At 37.0% G+C, this 12,727-nt stretch overlaps 1 protein-coding gene and 1 long non-coding RNA gene across 2 annotated transcripts in view; one reads left to right on the top strand and one right to left on the bottom strand.

The window, feature by feature from the left end:
- The first annotated feature begins 4,053 nt into the window (after nucleotides 1–4,053).
- Nucleotides 4,054–7,504, top strand: LOC123583972. The gene is made up of 2 exons (XR_006705085.1): nucleotides 4,054–5,590; nucleotides 6,547–7,504. It is a non-coding gene; the product is annotated as an uncharacterized LOC123583972 (long non-coding RNA).
- Nucleotides 7,505–9,382: 1,878 nt separating this feature from the next.
- The window catches only part of SGPP1 (sphingosine-1-phosphate phosphatase 1), a 38,278-nt gene continuing 34,933 nt past the window's right edge, over nucleotides 9,383–12,727 (bottom strand). Inside the window, exon 3 of the mRNA XM_045451205.1 lies at nucleotides 9,383–12,727. This exon is cut by the window's right edge and continues 1,334 nt beyond it. The gene's annotated coding sequence lies outside the window, so the exon portion shown is untranslated.

A 12,727-nucleotide genomic window follows, 5' to 3' on the forward strand; every position in this document is an offset into this window, starting at 1 on the left:
GAGCCCAACGTGGGGCTCAGACTCATGAGCTGTGAGGTCATGACCTGAGCTGAAGTTGGACACTTAACCGATTGAGCCACCCAGGAGCTCCAGTATAATGTTTAATAGAACAATAAAATGGATACACAAATAAACTGCTGTAAAAAGGAAGACTTTTGGTAGGACATGCTGTAAATGGGTAGCGAGTCAAAAATTCAAAACTGTTCCTTACAGATGAATCTGTCAAAAATTATTGTATGCATGAGGGTGCCTGGGTGGCCCAGTCGGTGCCTGAAACTTCTGAGTTCAAGCCATGGGGAGTTAGGGAGAGGAAATTCTCTTACTTGTGAGGATTGCTGGCCCCCAATGTGAATAATCATCTTTCCTGTAGCTCAGAGCTTGCTTGCTTTTTTTCTCCAGAGCTTTCTCAATAGACCACAGCTGGCCAATAGACCACAATATTCTTAAAAGACTTTTAGTTGGCTCTAACCCCTTGAAAGGGTTTGGTGGTACAGAATCTAGGTCAGGCAGACCCAGTGCACTAGTAACTTAATAAGTATGTGGCTTCTTTAACAAGAAAATGCTGTTTAATACAACTGGAGTGTGCATCCAAATTACCTGGTGGGCTTGTTAAACAAATTGCTAGGTCCTGATCCCCCAGTTTTTGATTCAGAAAGTCTGAGATGGGACCCAGGAGTTTGCTTTTCTACCAAGTTCCTAGGTGATGCTGATGCTGCTGGTCAGGGGACTGCACGTTGAGAATCACAGTTCAGGTAACTGAGCTGAACCCTTTGATGTGGTTCCGTAATGTTTCTGTTTGACAAATGTAAGCTTAATGATTAATGGCACAAAGTAGTGTTTAAGATCAGGTGCTACGAAGCCATTTGATGGCTATTGTTAGCTTTCGATTTTACATTCTTACTCAGATACAATCTAATCTTAGATATAATGTAGATTAAAAAAAAACCCGCACGTAATAAAATCAGTTCTAGCATGTACTATCTACCAATTTCACAAGTCTGTAAACCCCAGAAATGTATTTACTGCCTCATTTCCCAATTCCTTTTTTTCCCTTTCAAATAATTAAATCATTGAATCATTTATTAAAATCTCACTACTTGCCCCTACCACATATCCACATATCCACTGTTGATCTCTTTGTTCTTCTGGCAACTCTCTCCTCCTTTCCAGTCTGCATTTTAGTGTTTCTTTTATTAGCTTCCTATCTTCTACCTCCTCTCTCCATTGCCCTTGGCAGACATCATTAATTGACCACAGCATTCTGTTAAAAAATGGTGTCCAAAGTGGTGTCACTTAGACCAGGTTCCCAAACCAATGCTTAATAGCAAGTCTAATTACAGTTTGAGTGTCCCCCAGAAACGTGGCCTTAAGCAGTCAGGAAATTTTTCTTTATATCAGCACCAGTGAGTCTGTCACCTGGGTCCTCCCCGTCCCCCAAAGAAAGATGAGGTAATCTGCAAAAGACGCCTTGCTTTTTCCCCTAGCAAACAGCCTCCTCCGGAATGTCCTTTTCTTTTGCTGATTGCTTTCTTGCCCCCACCCTACGTCTATAAAAACCGTCTACTTTGTGTAACTCCTTGGAGTACCTCTCTACTTGCTAAATGGGGCACTGCCCAATTCATGAATCATTTAATAAAGCCAATGAGATCTTCAAGTTTACTTAATTGAATTTTGTTATTTAACAGCTCCTATCAACAGAATTTAAGTAATTCTTCACAACATAGCTTCTGCAAAATACTTCGTTGATTGGTGTTTGTCCTTGAGATGAAATATATGTTGTGAAGATTGTTCCAGAAGCAATTTTGTCTATTTCCATAGCTCTAGGTTTCACTGGATCAAACATGATCTGTAACCTACTACTTCTAGACATTGTTAAATGAGATAATTAATTACTTTTATTTTTAAAAACTATTTTGAGCAAGGTTTCTGTTACTTCTGTTCATGTACTTCAAGTTCTATATTGTGTTCATACATTTCCTTGAATACATATTTGGTGAATTAGTAATAATAAACTCCAAAGATTATTGATATCTAAAATATGTTAATTAGTCCTGCCTCTTTTACAGTTCATTTGCACGATGTTATTTTGCAATATATTCTTGGGTTTGAACTGATAAAACATTGATAATTAGTTGGAATTCATATTTGAGGCTTAATGTTATTAGTCTTATCAATGTTATTTGGAATAAAAAAAGCTTGTAATAGCCCAATTATAATAGCCCAAATGTAGTCTCCAATTGATTTAATATGGTTAGGTACAGCATATAGTCCTCACAAGCAATAAAACATTGTCTCATTTTAGCAAAAGCATAGTGGAACGGTAGCAAAGGAAAAGAGTAAGGACTACAAGAAATTATTGGCCATGAAGAACAATATTATCAGATCTGTTATCTTTTACTTATTTATTTACTTATTTTAGAGAGAGAGAGGGACAGAGAGTGAGCAGGGGACGGTAAGAGAGAGGGAGATAGAATCTGAAGCAGGCTCCAGGCTCTGAGTTGTCAGCACCGATTCTGATGCGGGCTCAAACTCACAAATGCCGCGAGGTCATGACCTGAGCTAAAGTTGGACGCTTAACCAACTGAGCCACCCAGGCGCCACTGGACCTGTTATCTTTTAATTGTTGCTATTAATTTTATTGAAATAAATCATACATTTTTATTTAAATATAGCAAAAATTTTTTAATGTAAAAATTAATGTAAATAGCAATAAACATCCATTTTAAATAATAGTTACAAAATGTTCAGTATAGCACTTTTTAACATTCTAGTATAAATTGCTGAAGGTATAAACAGGCAAGGAGCCAAAATAGATGATTAAGATGATGAGATGATAAGAGATCCATCTTAAAATTATTTGCAGAGGTGGTTTTAAAGGTCTTGTTCTATCTTTTTACAATCCCAGGTGATTTTTTTGATTTGAGAGAATTTGAAATCTAATGCGATTGTGACAAAGAATACATTCTGATGAAAGCAACAACTTTCTCTTTGGATCTGAACTATTAAAAAAAACCTGGTTTTATATTTAAAAATTATTTTGCATGTAAGAGCTCTTTAAATCTCTGTGGGAAAAGGAAACAAATGATGTTGGGGAAGAGGACAGGATATTGTCTTACTCATTTCTTATTGGCTCCCAGCCTATGTGTAGTTATGTGCAATTACAAGACACAAGAATCTTCAGAGTAGCATTGTTTTTAATTTTTTTAAACGTTTATTTATTTTTGAGACAGAGAGAGACAGAGCATGAGTGGGGGAGGGCAGAGAGAGAGAGGGAGACACAGAATCTGAAGCAGGCTCCAGGCTCTGAGCTGTAGGCACAGAGCCCGATGCAGGGGCTCAAACTCACGAGCCATGAGATTATGGCCTGAGCTGAAGTTGGACGCTTAACCGACCTAGGCACCCAGGCGCCCTGTTTTTAATGTTTAATTATTCATTTTGAGAGAGAGCGAGTGACAGAGAGAGAGGGCACGCAACTGGGGGAGGGGCAGAGAGAGGCGGGGAGAGAGAATTCCAAGCAGGCTCCATACTGTTAGCGCAGAGTCCGACCCGGGGCTTGAACTCACTAACCGTGAGATCAAGACCCAAGCCAAAACGAAGAGTCAGACGCTTAACTGACAGATCCACCCAGGCACGCTCAGAGTAGCATTGTTATAGCAAAAAATTAGCGGCAATCTGAAAGTCCATTAATGGAATAATAGTTAAGTAAACTGTGATAGATTTATATAATTGTACCATACAGCACTATAAAATAATAAAGCAGGGGGCGCCTGGGTGGCGCAGTCGGTTAAGCGTCCGACTTCAGCCAGGTCACGATCTCGCGGTCCGTGAGTTCGAGCCCCGCGTCGGCTCTGGGCTGATGGCTCAGAGCCTGGAGCCTGTTTCCAATTCTGTGTCTCCCTCTCTCTCTGCCCCTCCCCCGTTCATGCTCTGTTTCTCTCTCTGTCCCAAAAATAAATAAAACGTTGAAAAAAAGAAGAAAAAAAAATATTTACAACTTGATACGATGCTCTACAGTTTTAAAATGTTTTATATTACAAGGGTCTTATTTTCAGAAATACAGCTTAAATCTTCAGGGTTCATACCAGGTTCATGCTTGTAATAAAGTTGTTTCATCTTATCCAGCATTCTCTTCTGTTTTAGTTCTGAGTGAGATTCTTAGACTTTCTTCTTTCTTTTTTTTTTCTTTTTTTTTTTTTTTTGATTTGTTACTTTAACATGTATTGGTTAATAAATAAATAAATAAAGGGGGAGGGAGAAGTTTTCAACGTCATTTCAGGATAACTATTTCCTGGTATAAAAAGACATTATTCTCAAACAATAACTTTCTAAAAAAAAAAAATACATCATGCAAAGTTTTAAAAAGTTTCACTGAATGTTTCAAAACTCTGGGAACAGATTGTATAGTAACCATTTTGACCAGTTTTTGCCGAAGAAACACAAAACCTTGCAAGTCAACTCAAAGGCAGGCTTTGCGGCAAAGGCCTGCTGACCACAGCCCAGACTTTCTTCTTTCTTTTTCATTTACACATCCATCCCCATGGCTAGCAACATTTGTTCAATGAGTTACAGAATTCCTGAAGTTATTGGTGTCTACCTGTCTCCCTCTACCTTTATTTTTTAGCAAAGAACTATGTTTAGGGTGATTACGATTCAGAACTATTTGAAGAGTATGTTGAATTAGGTAATGCTTAGCAGTCACTTTAAACCTTGTAATTCAAATCAATGTTATTACTCTCGTAAAGCAATTAACTCATTGTTTCTTTTTGGAGAAACTTGTAACTTTCTTAAAGGAGTATATACAAACTTTTTGTGGACAGGACAAGATACGCTCCCTCAACTATTTCCTCAACAAAAACGGACTAAAATTCTTTTTTTTTTTTTTTCCATTAAATTTCAGTATTCTAATACAAACAATAGAAATATTCCTTTTGTTTTTACTCGGTCTACAACAGTTTAATAAACTTTTAATGTTGAAAGGGATTTTAGAGAACATCGAGTCTAACCTCTTCATTTAGTATGTGAGGAAATTGCATCTCACAGAAGACAGAGCTAGTGCCTAAAGGTATAGCAGATTAGAGTCAGAGTCCAAAATCAAATCAAAACAGAACTTCTGGTCTTCTGATTTCTTCATCTGTAACATACTGGCTTGAATGTATTTCTTTTATTCAGCATAACCTGTTTTGTCACTGTGTGTTTAGGAGAAAACAGACACGGGATGGGAACATGAAAGCCAATGCCAGTTTGGCACTAGCATCTTCATGCAGAATGGAATTCATGCACAAAAACTTTCACAAGAATGGACAAAAGAATTCTGTAAAGTGTCAAGGTCAGGACTGGAAAAAAACCACTGCTTGCAAGCCCAGAATCTGAAACCAGCTTTATAATAGACATTAACATATGATGACATGGAATACCTTAAAGCCCCCAAAGGCAGAAGTCTACAATCTTTCCTTCTGACTTCTAAAAGCGCCTCATGGAACAGTCACCCAAGTTTCACTGGAATGAGTTTCAGGTGAATGGTGTACATGGAACGCCTGCACGTGCAGATCTGCAATAGCCAGTAGTAACATGTTTGAGGCCTAACTGGAAGGTAAAATATAAGACAATATGGTCATTATGTCTTTTTCAGATAGGACACCCCCACCCCCACCCCTTGAAGCAGTCAAGAGCCTTTTGAACAATAATGTTGAATCAGGAAAATTAGGTGGTCATGGGTGTATCGGGGATTACCTCACACATGGGGAACATATCTTGGTGTCTGTGATTCTACTAGCAAACACCCTTCCCACACTCACCTCAGAGTTTTCATAACTCAAGCGGTTGGGGTTCATCAGATGTGTGATAGGTTCTGACCTCTCAATCCATTGAAGAAACGTCACAGTCTCAGTATGGTGGGTTAAGAATTACGCTGAAGAACACCAGTGTTATTCCCAGAGTGGCTGGAAAGCCCAGAGTGAGTCCCCTGGGAGCTAGTCCTCACTGTAGAATGCAGAAAGCCTACTTGTAGCTGGTCTGCAGCCTCTTCCTTATCCTCGTGACCTGTTCCCTCATGGTCTGTTAGCGGGTTTCTGGGTATGTCATTTGTTTTACTTCCCTCTAGTGAGGGTTTGGAAGGTGAGGGGAGTAGTATAACTTCATATTCCAAGTCCTAACTCACTGGGGTCTCCTCCTCTAACTGCATCTATGGAAGTCATGATCTCATGTCACCAAAATCAAGGCCTTGGGCTTCTTGATATAAAATCCAAGATTAATATATGAAATTACCTTATTTTTCCTCTTAATAGGTAAACAAGACTTAAAGCAAAACACATTAGCCTTTTCATTTATCACAGATTTAAAAAAAAAAAAAAGAAACAAAAAAGTATCTATCAAACAATAGTTTTGATTACCTTCAAGCTGGGTGTAATATCATCCCTGAGCTAAGTGAGTAATAAATACTGCAGCTCTTCTACTGGTAAAGAAAGGCAACACTTCATTATTTATACGAATTTCTTATTAAACATTTTTACAAACTTTTCAACTTTATATCCTACTACTCTCTTCCAGGTACCTGACCACCTGCAGTGCATTTGTTTGCTAACCATGTCTAACACACTCCCATTTTTGTGCCTTGGTTCTCATTTCTTCTACCAAAGATGTATCCTTTGCCCCACCACAGTGCTGTTAGCCCATCCAAATTTTCATTCACTTGGAACTGTTCAACACTGCATCATGAAGTTATAGTCTGCCTGCCTGAGGAAGTAATTAAGATTGCACATAATTACAGGCATACCTCATTTTATTGCATTTCACAGATATTGCGGGGATTGTGTTTTGTTTTTTAGGAATTGAAGTTTTGTGGCAGTCCTGTGTCGAACCAGTGCCATTTTTCCGGCAGCATTTGCTCACTTTGTGTGTGTGTCACACGTTAGTAATTCTTGCAGTATTTTAAACTCTTTCCTTATGATGATGATCAGTGATTACAGACTCATTGAAAGCTCAGATGATGGTTAGCATTTTTTAGCAATAAAGTATTTTTTAAATTAAGATGTCAATTGGGGTGTTTTTTTTCCTAGATATAATGCTATTGCACACTTAATAGACTACAGTATAGACATGACTTTTATATGCACTTTTTGGTAAAACAAAAAATTGATTTGACTCCCTTTACTGTGATACTCACTTTATCCCAGTGATCTGAAACCAAACCCACAATATATGAGGTATGCCTGTATCTGCTAATAATATTATAGATTTATGAATTTGGTATGGAGTTGCTGTATATGAGCTCTAAGATCCTATATAGATCTAAAATGTTTTATAATTCTATAATCCCCTTAACATATGTAATGTGGGAAAATGTAGATGATTTTTAGGAAAGATAGAAAAAATATTTCAGATGTAAATGCTGTATTTGGGTTTATAATTGATTAATGTTACTTATAAATTATGCTATATATTTAGACATTATATGTTAATTTTAAAAATTTACAGCTTGTGTCCATAAATAAATTTTGGGAATATACTGCCAAGGGAAATGTTTTTAAAATACTTATTTTGTAACGCTATTTGAAACATTTTGCAGAGTGGAAAATGTTGAAGGAGTATTAGTTCAGTTTTTTATGTTCACTATTTCAAGGCTGTTATCATAGTACTTCAATGAGAAATAACCAAAAGTAACACTATCCATTAAAATGAGTTTGGCGAATTTCATCCCTAAATCAACCCAGATAAAAAGAGGGGCAAAGTAATATTCTCAAGATTACACTTCTATAGCTTATTAACTGGGAACAAATGTTATACCCTCATTTATACAGAACACTTTTGGCAGATTCGCTTTTAGTTTTTTTAGTGTTTATTTATTTTTGAGAGAAAGCATGCACACGATCAAGCAGGAGAGGGGCAGAGAGGGAGGGAGATAGAGAGTCCCAAGCAAGCTCTGTGCTGTCAGTGCAGAGCCCAAGGAAGGGACAAAGGGCTCAAACTCAGGAACAGTGAGATCATGATCAGAGCTGAAACCAAGAGTTGGACACTTAACTGACTGAGCCACCCAGGAACCCCTTTAAAAATTTTTTTTTACCATTTATTTATTTTTGAGACAGAGTGTGGGTGCGCACATGTGTGTGTAAGTGGGGGAGGGGCAGAGAGAGAGGGAGAGAATAAAATTTGCTTTTAAAGAAATAATACCTTGGGGCACCTGGGTGGCTCAGTAGGTTAAGTATCCCACTTCAGCTTCGGTCATGATCTCCTGGTTCATAAGTTCGAGCCCCTGCATCAGGCTCCTCTGCACTGAGAAGGCAGAGCCTGCTTGGGATATTCTCTCTCTCTCTGCCCCTGCCCTACTCACACACTCTTTCTCTCAAAATAAATAGACTTTTAAAAAGATAAATAATAATTTGGACATAAATCACATTCTATAAAACAGGGCACTGAAGTAATTACAGGCAAAACATTTCAAGAATCTAAATTATCCTTTACATATTTGCATGAAAAGTGATAAAATTCCTACCAGATAAATTGGAAGCATTTATTTACAAGCTAAAGTTTTAAAGCAACTAAAACAAGTAAAAAACTATTACACAATTTTTTACTTTTTTAGATCATTAATCTCTTTGAGAACCTGTTGGAAGTTGTAGAATTTTTCCCCCAGAAAAATGTACATACTATATAGCCTGTCTACGGATTGAGTATTCATTCAACATATGTTAATCAAATGCCTGCTGTCCCAGGGACCCAGAAGTAAATAGAGGCACAGGCTATTTTTTGTTCATGGAGCTTATATCATAAAGACAGAACATTTGGGGCGCCTGGGTGGCGCAGTCGGTTAAGCGTCCGACTTCAGCCAGGTCACGATCTCGCGGTCCGGGAGTTCGAGCCCCGCGTCGGGCTCTGGGCTGATGGCTCAGAGCCTGGAGCCTGTTTCCGATTCTATGTCTCCCTCTCTCTCTGCCCCTCCCCGTTCATGCTCTGTCTCTCTCTGTCCCAAAAATAAATAAACGTTGAAAAAAAAATTAAAAAAAAAAAGACAGAACATTTGAAGCCAATAATACATAAGCAAGAGAATCCCAGGTTTTGATATATGCTATAATGAGATTTCAGTTAAGAGAACCCCTAATACAGGACAAAGGAAAAACCTCAAATCTGAAGAGGTAATAATACTATTGTGTTTTGGTTTTTTTGTTTTTGTTTTTTTTTTTTAAGTTTTTTATTTTGAGAGAGAGAGCAAGCAGGGTAAGGGCAGAGTGTGAAGAGAGAGAGAATCCCAAGCAAACTCCTCACTGTCAGCACAGAGCTTGATGCAGGGCTCAAACTCACCAACTGTGAGATCATGACCTGAGCTGAAACCAAGAGTCGGCGCTTAACTGACTGAGCCACCCAGGTGCCCCTGTGGTAATTTTTTTTAAAAGAATCCATTTTATATCTCCTAAGAAAAGGTCATTATGTAACAAAAACTTTGAAAACATGTATTAAATCAAATACTGCAAATAGCATAATAGGTAAGGTAAGTGTATGAAATTTTACAACCTGAGATAATGGGCTTGGTGACATAAACCTAACAACGTTGTAGACATCATGATATAATTGGTTAGTATGGGTCACAAAGCAATTTCACAATTCATTTGGCTTTCAGAAAATGGGGGGAACCTCCTAAAATACAAACCTATTCTGTCATATCCTGTTGCTTGCAGTGCTAGGGGCTGGGCTGTTTTAAATGGTGGAAAATGCACCAAGACTAGGGGTGCATGGGTGGCTCAGTTGGTTAGGCTTCCGACTTTGGCTCAGGTCATGATCTCACAGTTTGTGGGTTCAAGCCCCGCATCGGGCTTTGTGCTGACAGCTCAGAGCCTGGAGCCTGCTTCGGATTTAGTGTCTCCCTCTCTCTCTGCCCCTCCCCAACTTGCGCTTGCGCTCTCTCTCTCAAAAATAAACATTTAAAAAAAATGCACCGACTAAAGATGATGAAAGGAAAAAGACAAATTTATAAAATACCTGCTAGTTGAAATTAACAAATTAGTGTTTATTTCTGGAAACATTTTTTTTTTAAATGTTTCTTCTATTTTTCTTTGAATTCTCCCTCCTGCCTTATAAGCAGGGCATGCTTTGTTTATAAAGATGTGTAGTGGGCTTAAAAATGGAGAGTTTTCTAAAATGTCCTTTACAGTTAGCGTGTTAAAATTTATTTTTATTGTGCTATTTGCAGCTTATGTAACCACAATTAAAATTTAAGTGTGTAAAGAGGTTTTTTTGTTTTTTTTTTTCTTTTTAACTTAAGTACACTACAGAAGAAACTGGAAGAACATGACCAAAATCTGACAAAATATCCTGCATGGTACCATCCACTATGTCCAGTTACAGTACTCTTCTCAAAATATTGCTTGTTCCCTTTCCAAAAAAATCTCTTTAGCAAACAATAAAAACTCCCTTCAGAAAAACTAATTCAACTTTTAAACTGAATTTTAAAAATTGGTCCTTACTCATGTCCAGATTAAACAGATTTTTAAATCTAGTGAAAACCTTGTTAACAAGAATGAAATTGTTTTGCTAATAAAAAATCTTTGCAGTATAAAATTATGTGATCATATATTCAAAATTAAAACATTCTAGTATTTTTAGGGAATATTTTATGAAAATTTTCTTTTAAATTATACTCCTATCACTGAATTTTTGTTGCGTTTGAAAGACACATTTACTAAAGATTATAAAGGAAGCTAGTAAATAAAAATAATTATACAAATCTACTGTAGTCACATTGTTTTACATTAGGTCTTATAATGAGTTTCTGGCAGACCTAGGTTTTGCAACTGACATATCACAGCATTTTAAAGTTACAAAATGAAATGTCCATATGTTAATTCAGCTTGAAAAAATACCTATTCCTGGGGTACCTGGGTGGCTCAGCTGGTTAAGCGTCCAACTCTTGGTTTCCACTCCTGTCGTGATCTCCTGGTCGTGAGATCAAACCCCACGTCCAGCTCTGGGATGACAGACAGCGTGGATCCTGCTTGGGATTCTTTCTTTGCTCCTTGCCAGCTAGCACACACTCACTCTCTCTCTCAAAATAAATAAACATTAAAACAAAACAAAACAAAAAAACCCTGTTCCTGGAGTGCCTGGGTGGCTCAGTCAGTTAAACCTCCCACCTCAGCTCAGGTCATGATATCACGGTTCATGGGTTCGAGCCCTGCATCAGGCTCTGTGCTGACAGCTCAGAGCCTGGAGCCTGCTTCGGATTGTGTCTCCCTCTCTCCCTCAGCCCCTCCCCTGCTCTCTCCCTGTCTCTCAAAAATAAACATTAACAACAAAAACCTGTTCCTAATACTGTGTCTAATGCCTGAGACGATGAATTGGCAGTCAACTACCTATAATACCATTGGCCACAGATTCTGCTGAAACATTTTATTCATGTTTCTTAATATTATGAAACTTTTTACTAAAAGTACAATGTCAGAATGATCACAATTGGAGCCCAAAGTCAGTTTGAACCCTGAAGAATTTCTTTGATATCTTCTGTTACTGAAAACAGAACTCTGGTTTTGAATAAGATGCTTCAGAGGAAAAGCCTGCTAGCATGAAAATCCTAAATATATTTTATAAATATCAGACAATACAGAGAACAAATGCAAAGAAGGTAAACAAAACAAAATACTCTTCAATTCTGAATTTGGCTTTTATTTTAAAATACATTTAGCATGGAGATACCATAGGACAGAAAATAATAAATCACAAAGAAATGGAATATTTTCAAATACCTTTTAAGCTAGATATAAAAATTAATAAGATAGCATAGGCCCAAATTATGGGAAATAGTTCCTAAAATTCAATTCATTAAACACATTTTGAAAGAAAAGGTCTTTGCACATTTTCCAACGTACCGATATGTTCCTAAGTGCCTCGGTTTCCTACTAACAGCTAAAGGTCCCAAATTTAGTTGTTTTACTTAAAATTATCATATTCAATGTTGGTAAAAATTACCATGTCCCTAAATTCTCAATCGGAATTATAAAAATATGAGTCCAAATAGTTATGCTGTCCAAAATAGAAACATCTTAAGTGATACTTCTGGATAATCAGACAGATATTGCACTAAAGTCAGTAATTCCATACCTGATGCTCATTTATATGGAAAGTTAATTCTCTTAAGAAAAACTTACTACAAATAAACTTAATGTTAACCTAATTACAATTACACTTCAAAATATAAAGGCACAGACAGAAGAAAGAATAGTTTAATACCCAAATTTTCCACTGTGGAAATAATAAAAACTGAAAAAATAATAGGATCTAAAATACTGATACTTTCAGATTTTGTAATTCACCTTAAGTAGCTAATAAATGGGTATTAAAAGTTAACACTGCTAAATCCAATCCTTTCCAAATAATTTAGAAAAACGGTTTGTTTATAAATTAAGTGTGTGCATTGTCCCATCTATAAATTTCAATTACATTTCCATTCATTGGAAGTATCTACCTGCAGTATAAACAATCAAGACAATGTACAAAAAATATATCTTGTTCCTAAAACTTACAATGCACAGAAAAATACCTACAAAAATGGAAATACTTATCCATTTAGCTACCCAATAAATTAGTGAGAAAGTTTAACCCATTCCACATTTCTTTCCAAACAAAGGCTAAAGAATTGAGGGTGGCTTGCTTCTAGCCCTGTTAGTTTGACATGTATTTTTAAAACATTTGCCTGATTATATGTAACTTAAGATAAAGATAGTATCTTATTTTTGTATCACAG

The sequence above is a fragment of the Leopardus geoffroyi genome, chromosome B3 (genome assembly GCF_018350155.1).
Source record: "Leopardus geoffroyi isolate Oge1 chromosome B3, O.geoffroyi_Oge1_pat1.0, whole genome shotgun sequence".
Classification (NCBI taxonomy): domain Eukaryota; kingdom Metazoa; phylum Chordata; class Mammalia; order Carnivora; family Felidae; genus Leopardus; species Leopardus geoffroyi.